This window comes from Herpailurus yagouaroundi, unplaced genomic scaffold, assembly GCF_014898765.1.
Source record: "Herpailurus yagouaroundi ecotype Mexico unplaced genomic scaffold, PumYag 100, whole genome shotgun sequence".
NCBI classification, from domain to species: Eukaryota; Metazoa; Chordata; class Mammalia; order Carnivora; family Felidae; genus Herpailurus; species Herpailurus yagouaroundi.
In genome coordinates, this window is record NW_024412391.1 from 44,022,502 (window position 1) to 44,046,445 (window position 23,944).

The 23,944-nt window shown below is 49.8% G+C and overlaps 1 long non-coding RNA gene and 1 other non-coding gene across 4 annotated transcripts; one reads left to right on the forward strand and one right to left on the reverse strand.

The window, feature by feature from the left end:
- The first annotated feature begins 1,419 nt into the window (after positions 1–1,419).
- LOC121028568 (uncharacterized) lies at positions 1,420–10,056 on the forward strand. Of its 3 annotated transcripts, XR_005789312.1 has the most exons (4): positions 1,450–2,022; positions 5,224–5,560; positions 9,431–9,581; positions 9,674–10,055. It is a non-coding gene; the product is annotated as an uncharacterized LOC121028568 (long non-coding RNA). The 3 variants fall into 3 exon arrangements; XR_005789311.1 differs by having other exon boundaries at positions 1,482–2,022; positions 9,431–10,056; XR_005789310.1 differs by lacking the exons at positions 9,431–9,581; positions 9,674–10,055 and having other exon boundaries at positions 1,420–2,022; positions 5,224–6,421.
- Positions 10,057–15,012: 4,956 nt separating this feature from the next.
- LOC121029052 (U6 spliceosomal RNA) lies at positions 15,013–15,119 on the reverse strand. Its single transcript, XR_005789559.1, has one exon. It is a non-coding gene; the product is annotated as a U6 spliceosomal RNA (small nuclear RNA).
- Between the last annotated feature and the right edge of the window lie 8,825 nt (positions 15,120–23,944).

A 23,944-nucleotide genomic window follows, 5' to 3' on the forward strand; every position in this document is an offset into this window, starting at 1 on the left:
GGATGAATTCACTGGGGTTGGGAGAAGTGGGGGGGGGGGGGTACAACTAACCTCCGGCCACTCAATTTGAGCATGGAGAAGAGTAAAGAAAAAGGTGGTACAAAACCATTTAGAAATGTATCCTGGAGGAGGCCTCCAGGTCTTGCCCTCTTTTAAGATGGGGATCAGAGGCTAGGTGGGGATTGTGCAGGGGCCTGCAGGGAGGCTGGAGCCACCCTGAGGGGTTTGGGGTGGGAGAGCCTAACTGCCCTCCCCAAGCAGGGGGGAATTGTTTACAGGGTGTGAGTTCCAAAATATCAGGAAGATAATCACAGCAAGTGATTCTGGAGACCCTAAGAGACAAAATCCAGTTGCTCTTTGACCACAGCAATCCACCAAGGCCCTGAGCCTCTATCTGGAAACGGGCAGACTCACCAGAGTTATCCTCGCCTGCTTTAGCCTCTTGGGAGTCATGGCCCCTTCGCATATCTGGCAAACGTCTCCCCAGAAAAATGCACCGAAGCATTAAAGTTAGCCTTCAGCTTCTAAGATTCCTGTACCCACAATAGCCCCACCCCAACCACCAAACCCCAGGCACAATCACCAAATCCCTTTGTGGTTTTACCAGGGTGTTTTCCCTGACAAGGCAGCTGCCTCCCTCGAACTGTCCTCCAGATTGATTGGCCCAAGGGACAAAACCTGAGGGTATGGCCAGGCCTCTCCACACCGCATCTGGCCTCAGCATATTGGTCAAGCTTTGCACATGCTTCCATTCAAAACCTAGTCACTGGAGGTGCATGCTGGGAAAGAGAATGGCCAGGCTGGGGCTTGGCTTGGCCTAAGGAGCCGTGGGGGAGGGAGGGGGGATCTGCAGTGCAGGGAATTGGCCGATTATTATCATCAGGGAGTCCTGTTCACCAAGGGTTCCTTTTCCCTGGGGAGGGGCAGGGAGTGAGCAGGTTTTCAGTTTTTGTTTTTTTAATAGATTTTGTCCGGGCACAAATCCTTTCCAAGCCCTGGACTGCCCAAAGGCCAGATAAGCCTGAAAACTCTGCGTGTGCTTCCCACTCTCACCCCGGCTCAGGAAGAGGGAACCGGCCCATTGCGGTCCGGTCAGGGTGGTCCAACCAGGGGACCCGGGAGCCGGATCCGGGTAGAGTCGTTACTCAATGGAATCGCTCTTCTACGACTCAGTTAGCCCTCAGTGGCCCTAATGCTCCCTCCCGGGGGCAGGTTTCTTTCCGTGAGTGATTCTGGGTGCTGCCTGACCGTGTGTGTCTGTCTCTCCTGTTTCCCGGGCCGAGGAGGCAGCACCCCCTTCCTCTCTCCCCACTGGGCCTTGCCCGGCCAGGAGACGCGGTGGCGCCGGCCTGCAAACGGAGTAGTTGGTCTCCCAGTGTAGGGGGTAGGAGAACCGCCCCCAGGCGAGGAAGTCCAACCGGTTGGGCGGGCTAAGCCTCGCCCTCCGGCGAAATGGAAAAACCCTTGTGTGAAGAGTGCTGGGGACTGATTTTTATAAAGCCCTCTCCTGACCCGGACCAGTTCCATTCCTCCTACTGGAGCTTCGCAGAGCCCTGATGGGGTACAGTTCCTGGCGTTGTGCAGCGGCGAAACTGACTCTTAGAAAGGTTGAGGAACTTGCCCCGGGTCACACAGCTGGGGAGTGGTCGAGCTAGGATTTTAACCCAAGTCGTCCGGCCTCCAAAAGCCAGATTCTCTCCGACGTTAGCGCCGCGCCCCCAGGGCGGAGGACTGCGTTCCCTAACACCGCAGACACAACTAAGGTGCCTTGGGTGTGATTGAAAGACGCGAACGCGGGCCACCCATCTCTGGCTGATGGGTGGCTGCGCCTGCAGCCCCCGCAGGGGCTGAGCGTCGGCGGGAGCCGCTCGGGCTGTTACCGTAAGTCTCAGAGGAGCGGGGCACAACGGGAAAGGTAACGAAGAGCAGGACGGGCCGGAGGGCGCCGCGACGTGGAGAGACTGCGTTCCCGGCTCAGAAGCCTGACCTTGAAGGAGTGAGGGTGCGCACGCGCCCGAGGCAGTGAGTTTCGGAGGGGAGGGTACTGGCTATTAGGGGCTCGTTGTAGTGAGGGGAGAGCAGGACGGATGTCAGCCCAGAGGACAGGGTGTCACCCACCCAGGACTGGATTGCGCGCACAGGCTGGGTCCGGACGAATCCCAGTCCTTTCTGCTCCCCCACAGGGCCGTGCCAGGTGCGGCCTGGAGCCCCCAGAGAGTCCCTTTCTGGCCTCGAAGCCGGTCGACCGCCCAATCCTGTCCCCACGGCCCCTTTCTGCGCCCTCTTCCCCTCCCCTTGCTGCGGCGGTGACAAAGCGCAGCTCCCGAATTGCTGTCTTGGTGCGCCCCCCACTGCCGACCGCCAGAGGCGGAAGTCGCGGTGCGTCCTCGCTGGCTGGGATCCCGCTACTCCACGAGGAGCAGGGACCCTCCCTGCTGCTCATCCCGGACAGCAGACTTCCGCTCCTTAGGGAGCCTCACCCCGCCCGAAGCGCCCGCCTTCTGAGCTTGACCCCAGGAAGAATGCGTGGCGGTTCGGGGCCCGGTAGCCTGGGCTTCTAGGGATAGGTAATCCACCTTGCGGGGGTGAGGGGCTGGAGGGAGCGAACAGTGCTCAGTATCTTCCCTCTTCCTTTGAAGGGGCAGTGGAACCCACCCCCAACCTGTCTAGCCCGGTAGAAGGCAGGCCATGTAGGGGGAAATGCCTTATAGATTCCCCGGGTCAGTCAGTATGATCAATCATGCTCCCAACACTTGTGTCGACTCTATTTGTCGTGGCCACAAAGCCCAGACATTGGGGAGCCCCTGGGACCACCGCGTCTCCACAGTCCTCAAACGATTCCTTTTTTGAGTCTCACTTAGTTCTGAAGCCCATTTATAAACAGCATAGCCTCCTAGCACCTCTTCCCCTTTCCCTTTGGCAGTGTTTCTTGAAGTGTGGTCCCTGTGCCACCTGGGAACTTGTTAGAAGTGTACATTCTCAGGGCACCTGGGTGGGTCAGTCGGTTGGGCGTCCGACTGCGGCTCAGGTCATGATCTCACGGTTCCTGAGTTCGAGCCCTATGTCGGGCTCTGTGCTGACAGGTCAGAGTTCTGTGTCTCCCTCTCTCTCTGCCCCTCCCCTGCTAATACCCTGTCTCAAAAATGAATGATTCTCCATTATGCTTGGAAAGGCTTTTTTTTCCCCCAGTGTACCTTGTTTTTGTTTGTCTATGGCACAGAACTTTATGCCTCTTTTTATTCACATTTGTTCTTCCCGCTTTATCGTTTCACTTGCGTGGATCTCTTCTTTGTGCACTAAGGTATCACCTAATGATGCCATTATTTAATTTAGCTTCTCACTCATCTTCGGGGTTCATCCACTGCCTAAGGACATGCCTCGCTTGGTAGCAGACCAGAAACTGCTCTGGAACCGCAGCCACTGGAGCAGAGCGGGGGAAACTTGCCCTCCACAGAGATTTCCCTCACAAAAGGGAGTCAGAGGCCTCCAGATGTGATTGGTTTCCTGGCTGCAGAGTAGAGAAGAGCAGATATTCCATGTTTGGGTACCCATCCTGCTAGAGCATGGAAAGAAGGGCCTTGGTGGGGATGAGGAAAGGTGAGGCACACAAATCGATTTTCTACGGGTTGCCTCAAAGGCTTTGGGGGAGGGACCCAGCCCCAGCTTGAGATACACAAGTATTTTTCTTTGTGGATGTCTCAAGATGGTGTCTTAGGCCTCTGTTGGTGGCTGGTTAAATGCAAGCCGTTTTAGGAGCCAAAAAGGCTCCCTGAAGGAAGATGGAGAAAATAAGGCAAAGGTGGGTTAAATGCTAACTCAAGATCACATGGCCTGTTGGTGGCAGAGGTGATATTTGAATTTTTAACATTTGTTCATTTTTGAGAGACAGAGCATGAGGTGGGGGGCAGAGAGAGAAGGAGACACAGAATTTGAAGCAGGATCCAGGCTCTAAGCTGTCAGCCCAGAGCCCGATTTGGGGCTCGAACTCACAGACTGCAAGATTACGACCTGAGCTGAAGTCGGACACTTAACCGACTAAGCCACCCGGGAGCCCCGGAGGTGATATTTGAATCCCAGTAGTGGGATGCCAGACGCCTGGCCCCTGCTCACTGGATTCAGCCCCTGCCCGTGGAAGCTAACAGGTCATGACCTGTCATCTCAAAGGATTGATTTAATTTCCAAACGTAACTAAACTAGTCAAAGCCCTAGAATAATATTACAGCGTCACCAGGCATTACTAATAGTAATATTAATAATAACTAACAGTTGGTCTTTTCCCACTCAGGTAACATTTTCACACCCACTGTCCCATTTGATAAAATAGTCCCATCTAATAGGAATAGGAATATTAAAATCATCCCCACTTTACAGATGAGGAAGTCAAGATCCAGAGGGGTTAAGTTCCTCCCCCCAAATCACTCAGCTAATGAATGGCAAAGCAAGGAACACCATTACCCCTTTGGCCATCATTGTCTTTGTTTCTTATTTTTTTCTTTCGGCTCATTCACAAACACTTTCATGCTTTCGTGTATCATCATATTAGTCTGTGACACGTCCCCCTCAGTTTAGGCTGCTCCAAAGGACTTCTATGTCTAGCATTTTATTCGCTCCTCCGAAGGTCCCTAATGAGGCAGAAGAGGCCAGCGTTGTTCTTTCCAGTTTCCAGTTGAGGAAGCCAAGATTCCAAGAGTTCAGAGGGCTTGAGTAAGGTCACGGAGCCACAATAGGAATCAAAGTCTCAGACTTTTCACGGGCAAGAGTGAATTTTGTAGAGAATCCCACAGAATGAATGAATCATTCTTACTCCCTGTCCCGTCCTTCAAGCCTGACAATGCTAATGGATGCCCAAAGGAAAGGCTGACAATTATGAAAAACTACCAGTTTACAAGTATTCAAAACCTAATGTGCTATCAGTGCAACTTAAAAAAAATTTTTTTTAAATGTTTATTTATTTTTGAGAGAGAGAGAGTGAGGGAGGGGCAGAGAGAGAGGGAGACACAGAATCTGAAGCAGGCTCCAGGCTCTGAGCTGTCAGCACAGAGCCCGGTGCGGGGCTTGAACTCAAAAACCCTGAGATCATGACCTGAGCCGAAGTCGGATGCTCAACCAACTGAGCCACCCAGGTGCCCCTGCAACTTTGTATTATAATAGACTTAAAGTTGTTTCATAACTTCCATTATTTGGCAATATGTCAACTTTGAAATGTTTTCCTAATTATTCTAGAGTCAGCCTTACTGTTCTTGGAAAGAATTAGAAGAGGAAAGAAAGGTCACTGCTTTAAAAATAGGCATGGAAAGAGCCAAAGGAACCCAGATCCAGGATGTAACTGTGCCCTGGTCTTCGGCCCTGAGGAAGGGGTCTGTACTTTCACAAGCGGCAACAGCCAGGCGACGATTTTCATCTTAAATACAGCCCATCAGCAACTGAAGAACCACATGACCTCCAAAAATTGACCAGTCTTCTTTGGATTCCTTCCTTCCGTCACAGCCCTCAGGCCCCCCCCCCCCCCCCCGCATAGGCAGCGGGAAAAAAGGAAAAGCTCATGTGCTCAGGCTCTAAGGTAAGAGCGTGACAGGCACACGTTCATTCATGTCTCACAGCAATCCCTGGAGGGGAGCATGGGTCTCCCCACTTTACGCGTGAGGAAACTGAGGCAGAGAGAGGTTAAGCAACTGGCCTGCAGTCCCACAGGCCTGAGGCAAACAAGAGCCAAAGGAAAACCCAGGCTTGTAAATATGCAGTTTAACTTCCAATAGCTATAAATCTACTTTCCCTAGGGATGTAAATTCTGAGATCTTATGATCCAGCAGGAAAGGAGCAGCAAGGAGCTGGTCTACAGTGCAGTGAGGCCTGGATTTTGAGTCCAGGAGGGAGAGAGACAGACCCCAGGGACCTTTGGGAAGGTAGAGGATAATCTATAGCTGCGATAAGAACAGAATCCATGGTGGAGGACTGCTCTCAAATTTTCCCAGCCAAGATTTCTGATACTTCAAAGACAGTTGGTGGCAAGTAGGATGATGTGCTTGGAAGCCAGACAGGCCTGAGCTTCAACCTCAACTCTGGCACTTACTGGCCGGTGACCTTGAGCGGACCAAAGCTGCAGGATGTCAGATCTAAGAAACAAGCCACCTGCCTCTCAGAGCAGATTTAAGGAGATACAGAATGGAAGAGGTCCTAGCACAGTGCCTGGCCTCCAGGGGGTCCTCGATGAGAGTAAATTCCCTGTTGTCCCCCCCTTGGCAATGCCCCTACTTCACCTCCTGTGTCTGTGATTCTCCTTTCTCAATATTGTACCCTTGGTGAGTGAGAACCAGCGGAGAATGTCAAGTGAAAGGGCATGGCCCAGGGAACCAATAATATGCTTGTGCCCCTCTCCCTGCATGGTGACTGACATTTCCCAGAAATAAATAACTGCATAGCATTCAGGCTTTCATGCATCTGTTGCATGAAATATGGCGGTAACTCCATTCACTGGGATCTGGGATAGTGAGAAGAAAATCAAGACACGACTCATGTGCTAATGGAATTGTCCCTTCATGGTAGTTTAAAAGCATAGGCAGGGGCGCCTGGGTGGCGCAGTCGGTTAAGCATCCGACTTCAGCCAGGTCACAATCTCGCGGTCCGGGAGTTCGAGCCCCGCATCAGGCTCTGGGCTGATGGCTCCGAGCCTGGAGCCTGTTTCCGATTCTGTGTCTCCCTCTCTCTCTGCCCCTCCCCCGTTCATGCTCTGTCTCTCTCTGTCCCAAAAATAAATAAACGTTGAAAACAAAATAAATAAATAAATAAAAAATAAATAAAAGCATAGGCAGATGATCCATAAATAATAATAAACGTAGTGGCAATGTGGTATAATGTATAATAGTTAAGTGCACGGACCCAAGTTAGATTGCTTGGGTTCTACTCCGGCTGTGCCGCTCACCGTGCTAGCTGTGTGATGTTGAACAAGTCACTTAACTTCTTTAGGCCTCAGTTTCCTCCTTCGTAAAATGGGGCCATATGAGGTCAAAACGAGTTGGCACGAGTTAGTACCTAGAAAGCACTTGAAAGCATACCTGGCATATAGTAAGCGTCAAAAAACAGTACTGTTATTACGGTGGGGTGTTACTTCCCTGAATGTGAGCCTAAGGGAGTTCTGTGAATCTGGAATGAAAAAGAAGAGGAGGAAGCAAGAGCCCTTTGCCTGGAGCAAGGATACCAGTGACTGCAACCTGCCTTCGGGGTTTCACTACTGGCTCCACGATGAGTGGGCTTGGAGGAGTCACTGAACCCTCAGGAGCTCCTATTTACTCGCGTGTAAAATGGGTGTGAATAACAGCTGCCTTACCTTCTTCTCGTAGTTATTGCCCCAAATAGAGCCCAATTGCCTGTCAGTTTAGCTTTTGATCTTTGAACTCATAAAGGTTTTCTTCTGCTCATTACGGGGTACGCCCTCCGGGAGGAGCCACATTTTAGGCCATTACCTGCTCAGTCCTTAGTGACACATCAGCACTTTACCAGTATCCTAGGAATGGGTGAGAGGAGGGCTGGAGACACCATTGAGGACAGGAGGAGAGCAGGAGTTGAGAAAACTGCCAAGACCCCTCACTCCCTGCACATGGTTAACTGAGAAGCATCCTGCCCGGTGCCTTACAGTAATGTCACTGGTTTAATCCCACAAGTCTTGTAAATTGCCAAAGGAGCATGGTCCCTGCCAGTCTCTTTTCTATTTTGAGGGAAGAGAGGAAGTTATGGTGGTGTGGGACTTTCTCCAGTATCTACGGGACGTGAATAGTGTAAGCAATGAAAGGAGGGCGCCATGTTGGGTAATTTTTAATGGGACTTTGGGAGATGGAGGGAATGCATTACAAAGAGTTCTCCTTTCTCCAGAGAGCTGACTTAAAGGCACAGCAAATTTGGAAAGCAATATTACCTGAATCCTCCTCACCAGCTTTTCCTCCCAGCTTCTTATTCCTATGCCCAGCAGAAGATTCTGATGCTATTAGTCTTCCTGGTGAAGGTTCCAGGAATCCCCAAAGGACACTTCAGTTTGACTCAATCTAAATAATATTTACTGCGATCCTACTGTGTGCCCCACCCTGAGCTAGTCACTTGGTAACAGAGTTACTGTGACAGAGACAGCCATCTGCCCTTCTTTCATGATGAAAGAGCATCCAGACTTCAGCCGTCCACGTGGCTTTCAGGTCTAAACACCACATTCCTCTATCTCTCTTGCAACTAGTAGATTTAGGACTAAATTCAGCAGACTAAATGTCATCAGGAATGTCATATGGCAGCTTCCTTACGAAACAAACCTATATGGCGAATTATGTAACATCGTCACAGAACTTCAGGTTACACTAAACTTTTTTCCAGGCAGGTGGTGAACCAAAGAAAAAGTTGCTAAAGTACCACCAGCGAACTAATTACTTTTATGTATTATACCTTATGCCACCTATAAGAATTTGTTTTGGGGCGCCTGGGTGGCTCAGTTGGTTGGGCATCTGACTTCGGCTCAGGTCGTGATCTCGCGGTCCGTGAGTTCGAGCCCCACGTCGGGCCCTGTGCTGACAGCTCAGAGCCTGGAGCCTGTTTCAGATTCTGTGTCTCCCTCTCTCTCTGCCCCTCCCCCATTCATGCTCTGTCTCTGTCTCAAAAATGAATAAACGTTAAAAAAAATCTTTTTTTAAAAAAAGAATTTGTTTTACCTGTGCAGTGATAACATCTCAGTGAGGTATTGTGGAGGGGTTGTGAAGAAGGCAAACGAGAAGTTTCCCAGGAGATAGAATGACGACGAACAAGCCTTTCTCAGAAGACCAGTTGCAAAAAACAGCCAACTCTTCTGATTCTATTCTGTTCTCAATTTGCTGTGAGACTTTGAGTGAGCTATTAAACATCTTGGACCTTATTAAAGGGGGTGGTAATTTCACGTAGAGTGGGTGTTGCTAAGCCTTCTTGATTTTAAATCCAAACTCAGCCTCTCCCACCAAAAAAAAAAAAAAAAAGTGTAGCTTTTGTAAGCTGTTCACTTACTGCTGGGGAGGTAAAAGGATATGTCTGAAGAGCTATTGCAGTTATAAATAGATATTCCATATGCCAACTTAACATAAATGCCTCAAACTTTTATTTCCTTAATGGAGAAACATCAGGATCTCTGGCCTGTTTTACATGCTTTAGCCTTGGGTGGGAAATGCCCCGAAGTAAAATAAGAGGCCATTTCAGAAGTATTCCTCCTTTCCCACACGACTTATTGTCTCTAACAACTCATTTTCCATCCACCGTGTTTCCCTGTACTGGTTTTATGGTAGGGGAGTCTCCACCACTGTGGGCCCTCTGCTAGTCTAGCCAATTCTTTCTGGCTTCCCAGTGAAACATGGAGGACAAAGCTCAAAATGATGACAGGACTGGCCATGTGATGTGGCTGTTACTTTTCTGGTTTCCATCTACCCTGCAGGTGGCAAGTTTGAAGGTTTGGGGAAATTCCCTGACGGCTGAGATGCACCAATTTCCAATGGGACCAGATTAGCACATTCAACTATAATTGCCACCGTACTGGCAACGTCAATTTTCAGGCTGTGCATGAGGATGAGAACAGCTACCCACAGGTCTGTAAAGTTTCATACACAAGAACCCAGCACCTGAAAACTGAAACTAAGATGCATGCCAGCCCCTATGGATTACACTCTCCATTCCATAGGTATAGATGGAGGCAAGAGATGTTTGGCTGGTCTGACCAATGACTACTAGGTCGAAAGCCCAAGAGCCCAGGTAAGAGTTACGTGCAACATCTATGGCCAATGGCTATACTGTATTGAGGCCCTGGGCAGCCCAGAAAATTGGCCAGTGGTTCAAGAAGGTGGGCTCTAGACCCGTTCTTGCCATCCCCTGGCTGGGTGACCTTGGATAAGTCGTTTCACTCTTATGGGCCCTCATCAGTGGATAGAGTACCAATCCCAGTTCCACCCCACACTGGGAGACCTTAGCCAACTCACAGCCTGGAGTATCAGAGGAAGCTAAAGGGATTTCTTTTCTTTTCTTTTCTTTTCTTTTTTTTTTTTTTAATGTTTTATTTATTTTTGAGAGAGAGGGAAACAGAGAATCCCAAGCAGGCTCCATGTCAGCACAGAGCCTGACATGGGGCTTGAACTCATGAACCCTGAGATCATGACCTGAGCCGAAGTCAGATGCCTACCATCTGAGCCACCCAGGCACCCCAAGGGATTTGTTTTCTAGGGTGTCCCCATTATGGTATTCTGTGACTCCGCCAAGGACACATACTAATGCCTATGGGGGCAGCCTGGTAGTAGTGATGAGAAAGATGTCCTTGATCATGTTAGGAACTGGAGAAGACTGGATGACAGATTCTCAGCTCCAGAACTGATTGTGTTGCCAGATATTTCGTTTTCAAATGGTGTCACATGTTGTCAACTAATGTGAATTGTTATAAAATTCTGTCTTGGCCAATGACTCGAGTCCAGAAGTGGCCTACTAGGTCAATTGTGGAGTCTTCTGCAGCCCACTGACCGGAGGAAGAGTCAAACTAGGTGGGGACCTGGTGGGGGGAGTGGTGGATGCAGTGTCCCCTACTTGGAGAGCACAGATGATCCTGGCCAAAGGTGGGCTGGCGAGTCTGAACGGCACCGCGCTGTCGCTCCTACCCCAGCTGCCGTTTCCCCAGCGCACCTGAAACGGCCGACCCCGGTGGCCGGGGGACCGGGGTTGGGGGCGGGGGGAGTGCTGGGGAGGGGTATTTTCCTCTACCAGAGGCGGGGCCTTATTCTCCACCCAAAGATGCGCCTGCCGGTCGCAGGCAGAAAAGGAATGTGTTGTGGGCAGGCACTGAACCATCGCGGTGTCAGGCGTCGGCTGTGGGTCCCCTGCCTCGTGGGTGCAGCCACACCCGAGACGCCGAGACGCGCGGGGATGCACTTTGCAAACACCAGTGCGGGCAGGTGCGGGGTGGCGCCGCGCGCGCGAGCGGGGCAGCTCCGGGCGGCTCCGGCAATTCCGGCAGCGCGCGCGGCCCAACCTGCCCAGAAACCCCAGAGCGCGCGGCTGGCGGGCGGCTGGCGGGCGACTCGCGTCGCGGGCGTGACGGTGGCAGGGCGGGCGGGGGGGCCTGCGTGCAGCCGGGAAGTGCCCTGAAACGAACGGTGCGTATTTGTTGGGAGGAAATTCGATCCTTGAGCCCTTTCCTGCCTGGGCTTAAAAATGGATTCTCCACCTGCTGGGAAAGCCTCGGGCTCCGGGCGGCGGTATCCGGCTCCTGGGAGTCCTGGGGGGCCCTCGCTCCACCTGCCACTCGGCTCTGACACACATTAGCGCTCGCTGACGTTGGTGTCCCTTTCAAAGCCCCCTCACCTATTCCAGCCAAGCCCAGAGGAGGTGATGCTCTGTCAAGTTCAAAGAAAGAAGCCAGTGGTCTGTATAATCCAGAGTTCTGTTTGTCCAAAAGAACTTTGAAGATGGAAAAACAAACAAAAAACAGACAAAACCTCTTCGGAGGCAATTTTGCCATTTATGAATTTACAGGTGTTATTTCGTTTGTCCCCTCAATCTCACGTTTGGAATTTTTTCCTACGCGATGCATTAAAAAAATGTTTACTATGTCATTTTTGTGATGATGAAAAAGTGGGAACAACCCAACTGTTCATCAATATATATAGATAAAATGGTTGAATATATAAGTGCATTTACATACCCAGAAATACTCTATAGAAGAGATCTGTGTTCACAGGCAAATGAGTCTAAGCTTATGTTAAATGAAAAAAAGTAAGTTATGAAAGTAAATATGCTATGATTCCACATTCATTAAAATGCAGAAAGAGATTGTAAGTAAATGTCTACAGCTCACTTGGATATGATTAATGACTTCTTATTTCATAGATGGTTATATAGGAGATATATATATATACATATATATATATATATATATATATATATATATATATATATATTTGGAGAAATATATACCCAACTGTTATGGCTTATCTTTGGGGTGATCCTGAGAGGGAGGTATGTGGAACATTAACCTCCCATATTATATATTTAAAAGAAAGTTTGATTTCTTTTTTTTTTTTTAATTTTTTTTTCAACGTTTTTTATTTATTTTTGGGACAGAGAGAGAGACAGAGCATGAACGGGGGAGGGGCAGAGAGAGAGGGAGACACAGAATCGGAAACAGGCTCCAGGCTCCGAGCCATCAGCCCAGAGCCCGACGCGGGGCTCGAACTCACGGACCGTGAGATCGTGACCTGGCTGAAGTCGGACGCTTAACCGACTGCGCCACCCAGGCGCCCCAAGTTTGATTTCTTTTAAAGTAAGCATGCATTAGTTTTGTATTTCCCACACACTGAAAACAATAAAGATTTTTAAAATCATACCCCTTCCCACACTCAGACTACCAGATTGTTATCACTTGTCCAGTCCTCCCTGATCTTTTCATTACTATGTTAACTTTCCCTTCAACCTCCTCTCATCCCTGTACAGCATCCAAGAGACTTGAATTCTTTTCATTTGAACTTACAAATTGCCTGTTTCATGTGTGCAGTTTTTAAAATCTTTTAAATGGAAAGAAGTGAGACTATTACTTCCACTTTAGCTACCCGTACTTTTCAAACAACAAGATTAGGTGTGGGGGTTTTTTTGTTTTGTTTTGTTTTCGTTTGTTTGTTTGTTTGCCCTTGAAAGCATTGCAGTTGTGAATCTATTACTTCTCAAGTTCTGTGTGGATACGGCACATATTCTCTCTCAATGCAGCCAACCATGAGAGATCTTTAAAACACAGTTCTTGTTTCTATTTAATCCAGAAAAGTGTTATCCTCTGTGGAGGAAATACCACTGAAAAGTTGAGCGGGGGGGGGCGGGCCACCTGGGTGGCTCAGTTGGTTGAGTGTCCGACTTTAGCTCAGGTCATGATCTCACAGTTTGGGTAGTGGGTTCCAGCCCAAGTCAGGCTGTGTGCTGACAGCTCAGAGCCTGGAGCCTGCTTCAAATTCTGTGTCTCCCTCTCTATCTGCACCTCCCCCCCCTCACACTCTGTCTCTTTCTCTCTCTCAAAAATAAAGAAACATTAAAAACTTTTTAAAAAAGAGAAGAAAAGAAACGTTGAGCAGGATTTGACAGGACAGGAATTGGAGTGGGAAGGGCACCGTTGGTTGAAGGAGGGACACCGTGAGAGGCTGGGAGAGGGGAATGTGACCATGGGCTGGATTCTGGGATTGTTTAGTCTGAATGTTGTCTCAGAAGCATGAGCTCAATTCATACTATGGGAAACAAGTACAGCCACACTTCAAACATGCAGAAATGAAGGAGTTGTCGGGGCGCCTGGGTGGCGCAGTCGGTTAAGCGTCCGACTTCAGCCAGGTCACGATCTCGCGGTCCGTGAGTTCGAGCCCCGCGTCGGGCTCTGGGCTGATGGCTCAGAGCCCGGAGCCTGTTTCCGATTCTGTGTCTCCCTCTCTCTCTCTGCCCCTCCTCCGTTCATGCTCTGTCTCTCTCTGTCCCAAAAATAAATAAACGTTGGGAAAAAAAATGTTTTAAAAGAAATGAAGGAGTTGTCAGGCCTTTTTAAATATTCATCTAAAAAAAATGGCACCCAGCAGCATTAAACTGAGAGGGTCTACTCCCACCAACATGTGTGATATGGTTCTTATTTACATAAGTCAACATCATATTTCCTTAGGCAAAGGTCTCAGAATATTCCTGAATCACACACACACACCTCAACTTTTGCTCAGAACCCTGATGTCCTTCTCCTCCCTTTCATATACACTAAAAGCATCATTGTAAAATGCAGGTGTTCTGGAACAAACTACCTGGGTTCCGATCTTGACTGCCATATATTAGCTTATGACTTTGGTCAAGTTATTTAACTCTTATGTGTTTCAAGTTTATGACCTCTGAAATGGGGATAATAACACTCATTTTATAATATGTTATGCAGTGTAAACAAGATGATGTGTATACAGCTTTTAGAACAGTAAGCTTTTTAGAATACTAAGAAAGCTGTAGAATATAAAGCTTGTTCTTTTTGTTTATTTATTATTTTAAGTTGGCTCCATGCCCCATGTGGGGCTCGAACTCACAACCCTGATATCAAGAGTTGTAGGCTCTACTGAGGCAGCCAGCCACCCCAAGAATATAAAGCCTTTTTTTTGTTGTTGTTAACGTTTATTCATTTTTGAGACAGAGAGAGACAGAGCATGAACGGGGGAAGGTCAGAGAGCGAGGGAGACACAGAATCTGAAACAGGCTCCAGGCTCTGAGCTGTCAGCACAGAGCCCGACGCGGGGCTCCAACTCACGGACCGTGAGATCATGACCTGAGCTGAAGTCGGACGCCCAACCGAGTGAGCCGCCCAGGCGCCCCTATAAAGCCTTTTATAATACTAAAAGTTGAATAACAGTCTCAATTACTACTTTTTTACACCCCCCCCCAAAAAAGCTTATTCTTCCTCATTCTCCCTTCCTTAAGATACTGCCATCTCTACATTCTCCAAATTGTCTTTGTCCCATCCCTTTTTCATGAAGATTCTAACAGTAGCTCCACCCCCCATCCCCCCACCACCTTTGCCTTCTCTCTTCTACCCAGTGGGAGGCAAAGACTGGGCCATAGTCTAAAGAACATCTAATTGAATACTTGGAGTCTGTTCTTCCCTTCTTCTGTGACAGTTTCTGAGTTTTTAAAACAACTTTATTCACACATATTTTATATATCATAAAACTCACAGGGCGCCTGGGTAGCTCAGTCGGTTAAGTGTCTGAAGTTGACTCAGGTCATGATCTCACGGTTTGTGAGTTCGAGCCCCGCGTCAGGCTCTATGCTGACAGCTCAGAGCCTGGAGCCTGCTTCAGATACTGTGTCTCCTTTTCTGCCCCTCCCCTCTCTCTCTCTCTCTCTCTCAAATATAAATAAACATTTAAAAATTAAAAATAAAAACTCTTCAAAAAAACCCCACTCGTTTTAGGTGTACAAATCAGTGATTTTTAGTTACTTTACCTAGTGATGCAATCATCAAAATAAATCCTTTTTTTTTTAAATACAGAACATGTCATGAATTTGCACATCATCCTTGTGCAGGGGCCATGCTAATCTTCTCTCTTCCATTCCAATTTTAGTATATGTGCTGCCAAAGCGAGCACAAAATAAATCAGTTTTAGATCATTTGTATACCCCCCCCCACCATAGGATCTCTTATGCCCTTTTACAGTTAATCTCCCTTCCCACCTCCAGCTTGAGGCAATCATAAATCTGCAGTTTGTTTTTACAAATTTGCCCTTTCTGGGCATTGTAGATATGTGGAATCATGCCATAGGTGGTCTCTCGTGTCTAACTTCTTTTACTCAGCATAATTTTTCAGATTTATCCATGATACAGCATATATTAATAGTTCACTACTTTCTGTCAGCCGTCAAGTCAGAATGACTTCTGCCATGTCTGCAAGAATTAGATTACATGAACATATTGGTAATATATAATTAAACCTATTATTACACCTGCAATGCTCTAAGCACTGGCTAAGTGCTTTATTTGCATCATAGAATTTCAACTTCACAACAGCCTATGGGCTAATGAGATGATACTATCATATACATTTTTAAGTCGAGGACACAAGTATAGACATGTGAACAGAGTTGCCCAAGGTCACAAAGCAAGTGAGTGGCGGGGGGGGGGGGGGCGGGGCGGGGACTCAAATCTAAGTCTGTGTGACTCTAGGGCCAAAGCCAAAGTCACCGTCAAAATTAACAAGGGGTTTTGGGTTCCATACCCGTCCATCGTCACAGAAACAGAACCTAGGGACAGCATTCACGTTAAAGTCCACCAAACAGTTGGAGAAATGGTCTGCTTTGTCAACTGTAAATCCCCACTTGTATGTAAGGAACTGTTACCCCATCATTTTCTCCATAACGGATGCTGCTCCTGTTCTGGGGACATCTGACTCCTTTGGGAAAGAGCTGGTGTCATGAAGGACGCAGTTCTATAATTTTTTTTAATTTTTTTTTTAACATTTATTTATTTTTGAGACAGAGAGAGACAGAGCATGAATGGGGGAGGGTCAGAGAGAGAGGGAGACACAGAATCTGAAACAGGCTCCAGGCTCTGAGCTGTCAGCACAGAGCCCGACGCGGGGCTCGAACTCACATATCGTGAGATCGTGACCTGAGCCGAAGTCGGACGCTTAACCGACTGAGCCACCCAGGCGCCCCATCGCAGTTCTATAGATAAAGATTTCTAATGTTTGAAGAGATTTTCCTGGGCACTGTCCTAAGGCATCCCCAGGCCAGGCAGCTCAGGAAAACAGGTTGGACCTTCCCCCATCACCCCGTCTGGCAGGAAATGAACATGCAGGGAAAAAACTCCTTAAGATCCGTGCCTCCCACTGTTAACAGTTTGTAGGTTGGAACTCATGGCCGTGCATGGTAACAATGAAGGTGGGCCATTCTAGTCTACCATCCCGTGGAACGTGAGGTTCTGCTCAGTAGGAAGATTCTGCTGCTACAGGCAGAAACACTCTTCTCTGAAGATTTCTAAAGAAGCCTCCAATTCTTATTTAAAGTCATAGAACCTCTGTGAGGTTTTGTGATGAATCCCAGGCCCCACATGTATGCGGAGCCTCAGACTGGAGACATTCACTTTCAAACATGTGTTGTTATTATTATAAATTCATGAAGAACATTGGTTTTAGTAATAATAAATACTGCAATAAGCCATGCTTCCAATCTGTCCTAGTATTTCTGAATAATATTTAACCACCCTCATTAGTCGCAGAAGGAAGGGTCCTCAGAGGGAAAGGTCTCATTCCACCAAGGGGCCCCAGGGATCACAGGAGGTGCCTACGTGGTCTGGGAAGGGGTGGGCGTGAGAACCCAGGTTTCAGTCCCTTGAAAAGATCCAGGAAAAGCAAGCACTCCCACAAATCCTGGTCTGGCTCAACAGCAACTAACTTAGGGAATGGAGCCTCTTATTAATAGCACTCCACTGGTCATGTACAATGCCCTTCGGGCATCATTTATTTGTTGAATGAAAAGAACAATTTGTGGCTGTTTGATGTCAGGGTAGCGGCTCCCCTTGGCGGGGTAGTGAGATCCTGTGTTCTGCTTCTTGAGCTGTTGCTGATGTCACAGGTGTGTTCACTTTGTGATATTTTGTGGATTTTAGCCACTTTGGGGTACATAATATTACAACAAAACTTATCCAAAAAGACACGAATAAAGAGAACTATTTTAGAATGAAAGAGCCTAGTGCGGAGCCTGTCATGTAGTAGGTGGATATCACATGAGTATTTATCGAATGAATGATCTCATTCGATCCGATCGCGTGGGGCAAGCAAACGCCTAGAGTACTGTTACTGTTGTCACTATTAACCTTTCTTAGCAGATTACAAGTTCACGCCTCTGCCCCGGTCCCGCGGTCGGTTAAGTCGCAGAGCCCGGAGCCTCCGTTCTTCTCCGGAGCAGAACAGGAAGAGAAGAGGGTGGGTCACTGCCCCATTTCGACTTGGCCGCCACGCGGGCTGCCGAGGCCCTGGGCGAGGAGGCCGGGCGGGCCGGGCCGAGCGAGCTCCGGGGACGCGATCGGCCCGGAGGAGGCCTAGCCACGCCTCCTCCCGGCTCGCGGGGTCCCCGCCGCCGTCTCTGGGGCTTCAGGTTCATTCTCGCTTGGCCGGCCCCGCCTGTCCTCCCGGCAGGGTCCGTCCATCCGTCCACCGGTGTCTTCACTGTCTCCCGCCGACCTTCACACTCTAGTCCCCTACCCTGAGCAACGGTGCCGCGGGACCTACCCCGGAAAAAGCACCCAATTTACCATCGCTCCTGGATATCTTCCCCAGCTGGAGATGGCGGCGGGAGGAAGCACAGAACTGTGAGAACAATACAGCCTTTTCTCACGCGGACCACAAGGAAAGCCTCCCACCCCGGGCTCCCCGTTACCTGGACTTAAGGCACAAGCTCGCCTGAGGACCTGGCACAGAGTAACCGATCGATCGAGTCGCACAGATCCTGGCCTCTGCCACCCAGCTGTGGGACCTCGCAGAAGTCACTCACTCATTCTATGCCTCGGTTTCCTCACCTGCAAAATTAGAATAACAACACTGCCCAACCCTAGGGGTGTTGTGAGGGTGAATGAGAGAGGCTTTGCAAAGCACAGCATCCAACATAGCGGGTGCTGGACAATACTTCCCTTACCTTCCCCTCCCCTTCAGCCAAACTATGTTCCCAACATTTCTCTCGCATCTCCCGCGGAGGAAATCCCTCGCTCTGCCCGCCGGGGTCAGGGACATCCTGTGGGACCAGGACGAGTACCTCAGCTTCCTTGCTGTCTGCCCCCACGGGACCCCCACGCTGGAGCACGCTGTTCATACTGATCCATCCCTGGGTTCTTATCTCCGCCCCCAGTGCCATCACTCAGTTGTGCCACCCCACCGTTCTCTCACACACAGACCCACGCGAGCACGCAATTCCAGACTGTTAATGCTGCTGAGGGTAAGTACCGCCTCGCTCCTGTTAAATGCCAAGTGCTGCCTAGCACGGGGCCTTGCTGACTCAATAAATGGCTGTTCCCAGGCAGTAGGTGCAGAAGGTCTCTCCACCTCCAGCCTCCCCCTTCCAACCCCCCTACTGCCCCTCCCCCCATTCCTGCAGCTGCTGGTGCTAAAGACTAAGCCTCCACCCCCTCCCCCCAACTCAGAAGCCATATTCACCCTAGCCGTGGTGACAGGTTGATGACTCCTATAACAGGCCCCTTTCCTCCTCTGGGGGGTTCCTGCCTGCATGGAGTCTGGTGGAGGGGCCACCAGCAGGGCCGGAAACCTGGGGAGAACGTCTCTGGCTGCCACTGATTTCTGTTACTAGACTTGATGTTTTTCTACAATTACAACCTTCCCTCCTTCATTATGTCTCCTGTGTTCCCAAGGTAGTAAATACTGGGGTTATACATTACACTACCCATAACTTACTTTCAATACTCAGAGAAGGCATCTATTAATTGACCCACTGTTGACAGAGAATCAATCTGGCTCTGAAGTTCAGAGTGAGGCTTCTAGAGCGATGGCTATCCTCTGAGCACAGCGATGCCCACCTCGCCAACTTTTGTCCTCTGGACCACTGTCTCTACCCGGCACGCTAACAAGAGGCAGGAGAGATTAGCTGCCGAAAATACCCAATGCCTGGGTTCAATCCTACTGTTGCCCCTTACTAACCGGATGATCTTGGGCAAGTTACCAAACCTGACTGTGCCTCTGTTTCCCCATCTGTGCAATGGAAGTGATGGTAATAATAGTTCCTAGAGTTGTTAAGCAGATTAAGTGAGTTATTGTTTGAAAAGCGATTAGCACTCTGTAAGCGCTCAATGATTTTTGTCAAGCACCTAAAGCTTAATACATCTGAGACCCTGACTCCTAAAGATGCCTAGCAACTTCTAGGTAGTTATAATCTGTTCTAGAGGAGAGACTCAGGAGCACCCGATTTAACCCTATTCTTATTACCGATTTTCAAGCCTGATAGAATTATCCTTAGAATTAACCAATTGCCCTCAATCTTTACTTTTCTTCATTTGTGTTGTATGTATGTAGACACATTCTGGAAGGAAAATTCAAAGGAAAGAGAAAGGGAGGAAGGAAGGGAGGGAGGAAGGAAAGAGGGGAGGAAAAAAAGGAGGGAAGAAGGATTTGGTTGAGATGGTCAACATCTTTTTTTATTATTTTCCATCAGCATGATGGAATAATAATGCCAAATGTTCAATAAATTTTGCCAAACTCATACTTTCCTGGACCTTACACTTTCCAGAAAATCTAGGCCAGAAGAGGTTGCTCAGAGTCAGATTGGCCGAGTCTAAGAGCTGGAGGAAAGAGATGACTACAGAGCTATAGGGCCACTTACTGGATCAGAATCAGCCTAAGAGTATCCTAAAGGCCAACTCTCACCTCAACATTTGAGATGCGCTCTCTATTCCCTGAAAAGCAGCTCAGGTTGTACAAAAGCTTAGCCATTTCCCACCCCAAGACTAGGTATGCTAAGGAAGGAACTTTCTTCTACTCAAGGCTGCAGGAAAAAGTGAGTGTCCTGGATCCCCCTCCCCCAGCATCTATGCTAAATACACACACACACACACACACACACACACACACACACATCCTAGTGTCAGTGAGTCTAAAGGTCTGGATTATGTGCCTTGGAAACTACATGTTTGTCCAAACGCTTCATGCAGGTATCGCGATGGAGGTTTAAGACAGCCCTTAAAAAGGTGTTCATGATCCAAATGGCCCGAGAGGTCAAAGACGAAGAAGTAGTCTCCCATCCTGGTCCCCTAGCTCCCTGAAACCCCACAAAGATCATTTCCAGCAAAGCATTCCCCTTTTTCCTCAGAAATGCCTGCACCATAGAGACCCAAACTGGGCGTTCTCGACCGGGGGCAGTTGTGGCCCTCAGGGGACATTCGCCAATGTCGGGAGACAGTTTGGATTGTCACAACTGGGGTAGGCGCTACTGGCATCTAGTGGATAGAGGCCAGAGATGCTGCTAAAGGTTCTACAGTGCACGGGACAGCCCCCGCGGCCAAGAATTATCCAGCCCAAAATGTCAATAGTGTCTAGGTCGAGAGATCCTGACGTAAGCCAAACTCCCACTGCCTCAAAGGAAATAAGGTCTCAGAATTCCTCCAGCTTCTTAAGCAGACAGCCAGCGAGAGCATCAGGAGGGGAGCTCCAGAGAACCCTTTCTCAGGCCCCACACTAAGAATGGGGAGGTCCCAGCAGAGCCTTCCTCCTTCTGCTTTGCCTCCAGAACACAAAACCCTGGCATCTGAAAAGATTAAATAAAACCCATGATTCCCAGCCCCTCAGGCTGCATAACCCTGCCCCTCATATCCTATTTCTCTCCTGCACCCCCTCAGTCTTGGAACACAGTTGGAAATTCAAATTGCAATCTTTACTGTCCAGCCCTCAAAGGCTCGGCCTGCTTCCTCTCCCAGGGACAAAAATCTCCTCAACATCCTGCCTCCCTTTGAGATGAACCCCCCAACCCTGCCTCTTTCACCAACTGTAAGTTGCTCTTCCCCACCTCCCTCTACCCGGCCTTCTCTTTCTAATTAAACCACATCCAGGGTGTCGGGAGGGAAGGGGAAAGGATCCGAAGACTTCCGTGCTGCAGGTTCTGGGGGCCTACGGCCTCATGTTTTTTTGTGAGGTGCCAACCACACTGTGATCATTAAACCCCACAGTGGTGGGGGGATTTTCTCGTTGCTGTTAACCTGGGAACCAGCTACATCTTGTTTATCAGACTCGTTTTAATTCAGCTTGGTCAGGTTCCAAGTGTTGAGGTGGAGATTAAAGGCAACTGAAGAATCCAATTAGCCGCCCAGTCTTCTTTAAGCCAAAAAATCAGGTCACAAACTAGATCAAAGTGAAATTATTTCTCGACAGCTCTGTTCATTAAGGAAGGGCGGGAGCTCACACTGCTAAACTGGGCTCATTACTGGGATTGGCATTTTAAATACAATATCTCCCCCAAATTACATGTTTCAGAGGTCGGAGGGAGAAACCGAGATTATCTTACGTGAAGTCTCTCGTTGGCTAATAGAAAACAGAAAGTCGAAGAATGAGCATATAACTTCTAGGAAAAGAATTAAACGAGGCCCCAATTTTCCTGGGCCGGAAAACCAAATCTGGAAACTGGAATTGGCAGCAATCACTCCCAACCAGAGAATTATTCCTCCTCCAGGGAATCTAGAGAGCTGGGAAATCGACATTTTCCAGGTGCCTCGAGTCACCCATTCCCCTATGTCGGCTCTTCCGACGAGTCTGCCCCCCCCCCCCGGCTGGGTGCAGCTGCAAGGGAGGCCCCCTGGCAGCCCGGCCTAGCCTTCCCCCAGCCACGGGATCCAGGCAGACTTTGAAGAGAAACCACTCACTGTTTCTGGATTCTGGGTCCCAGGCAGAGTCATTTCCAGCAGCAAGAGACTCCCCCTGGACCTTTCTGAGTTTCTGTGGGCTCTTTTGAGGGGCCTGGAGAACAGAAGAGGAGGAGAAGAAGGAAGGCCCTCATCAGATTCACTTCCCAGAGGGAGGATCAAATATAGGACTGCTTGGAGGACATTTAGAACCCTTGAATCTACATGAGAGAAAGACGGAAAGATTACATTCAGGAGAGCAGTAACAGGACACATACCCTCCTTCTGTGAGCACTGATTTCGAACAGAGCCAGGACATCTGCAGAAACAGTGGCCTTTCCCCTTCAGCTTGCAAAATTCTGCTTAGCTTCTCAGGCAACCGGGAACCTCTGGGTTAGAGAACGGCATTTTTTTAAGTCCTCCAGGCCACAAGCGTGGGGAACACGGAATGAGGAGGCTAAAAGTTCTTTTGGGGTCTTTGGCTGGTAGTCACTCCCCGGGGGTCTCTGAAATCTAAACCCCGAGTGAGACCCTTCCTCAAACTTCCCAGTCTCTCTTTCCCCTCCAAGCAGGGCCTGGGAGCAAAGCCACTAGTACATGGGGGCCTGGGGGGGGGGGGGGGAGGTAAGAGAAGGGTAAGGGAGACACAGAAGGGAGGAAGAACAGTGAAAGGGAGTCGGAAAGCTTTAGTCTGCACCTCTTGCCAGGGTGTTGCTGTCCCCCAGTTTCTGGCTGCTGCTAGCTAACCAGCTGCCTCCTCCAGGTCTGGGAGCCTTGGCATCCAAGGCTTGGAGTTTAATTTGGGGCTGAAGCCACCCAAGACCCCCACTAGGCTTTCCCTCTCCCCTTCATTTCCTGCGGCCCGGAGCCTGCACCCTCAAGGGGGAGGTGGGGAGCACACATTTCAGGGAACCTCTCCCACCATTGGCAGGTAACTGTCGTCCAGAGGGATTCTCCTTGGATGATGCACTTGGAGTAGGAACAAATCCCGTCTGGCAGGTTTTGTTTTTCTTCTCTGTATTCCCCTCCCCGGGATTATGTCATCCTCCCAGATCCTTCCACACCCGCCCATTCTCCATGCCCTGGAGCCCGCAACAAGCGCTGCCAGACTTCAGAAAATGCACCCCGGATCCCACACAGATATTCTTAAGTGCCCCTCAACGCGAAATGATCGCCAGATTGTTGTGTTGTGTTTTGTTTATCAGTGGCCTAAAATGAGTTTCCAAATGTGGTCATTTCCTAAGGAGAAAGGAGAGCGGACAGGCCTACCTCGCCCTAGCGCGAGCCCAGACCCGCTGATTTCCGTAGGGGAGTCCGCGGGCCTCCGGGAAAGGAGCGCTGGCCCGGGCGGGCACCCGCAGCAGCCCCTGACCAGCCTCGCAGCAGGGTTTTCTCTTCCGGGGATCGGGGATCGGGGAGACCTCTGAGCCAGAGTCCCCCTCCGTCTGCTACACCCACCGGCTGAGCGTTGCCCCTGCACCGCACCGCGCGTCCTTGTTTTTGTTGTCCTAAAAGCCTGAGCTGAAACGGAAGGTGAGAGTTGCTTTGGGGCACAACGTACGCCTTTGTCCCTCAGGGGGCCGGCCGCGGCCCCGGACTGCTGTCCCTGCACTGATCACTCTCACTCGGCGGGCGGAGCCGCTGCCCGAATTCGGACCGAGGTGTATGCGTCGCAGGGTGGGAGTGGGAGGTGCCAGCACAAGACCTTACAAGGTTCCCAGAGAGCCCCTGTCGCAGGCCTTCGCCCCGGTGGGGGCGGGGAGCGCTGGACCTGCCCCTGGGCGCGGACGTGCTGGCCCGGGGGTGGAGGCGGGAGGTTTCCCCCCCCCCCCCCCGTCCCAGCTGTTCTTCGGGCCCCTTAGCACATGGGACTCAAAATAGCAAGTTCACCCCGGGTCAGCCCAGTGAGAGCCGACCCTGCAGCCCGCCCCAGTAAAGGCTCGGCCTGCGCCGTTCGCCTTTCGAGAACTGCTCCAAGGCCCAGGGCCTCGGCCTAGCGGTGGCATTTCAACCCGGAGCAAACTCGGAGTGGGGACTGCGGGGTGCGCGGACCGGCGCCCTGATGGGTAGGTGGGGAGGGTGC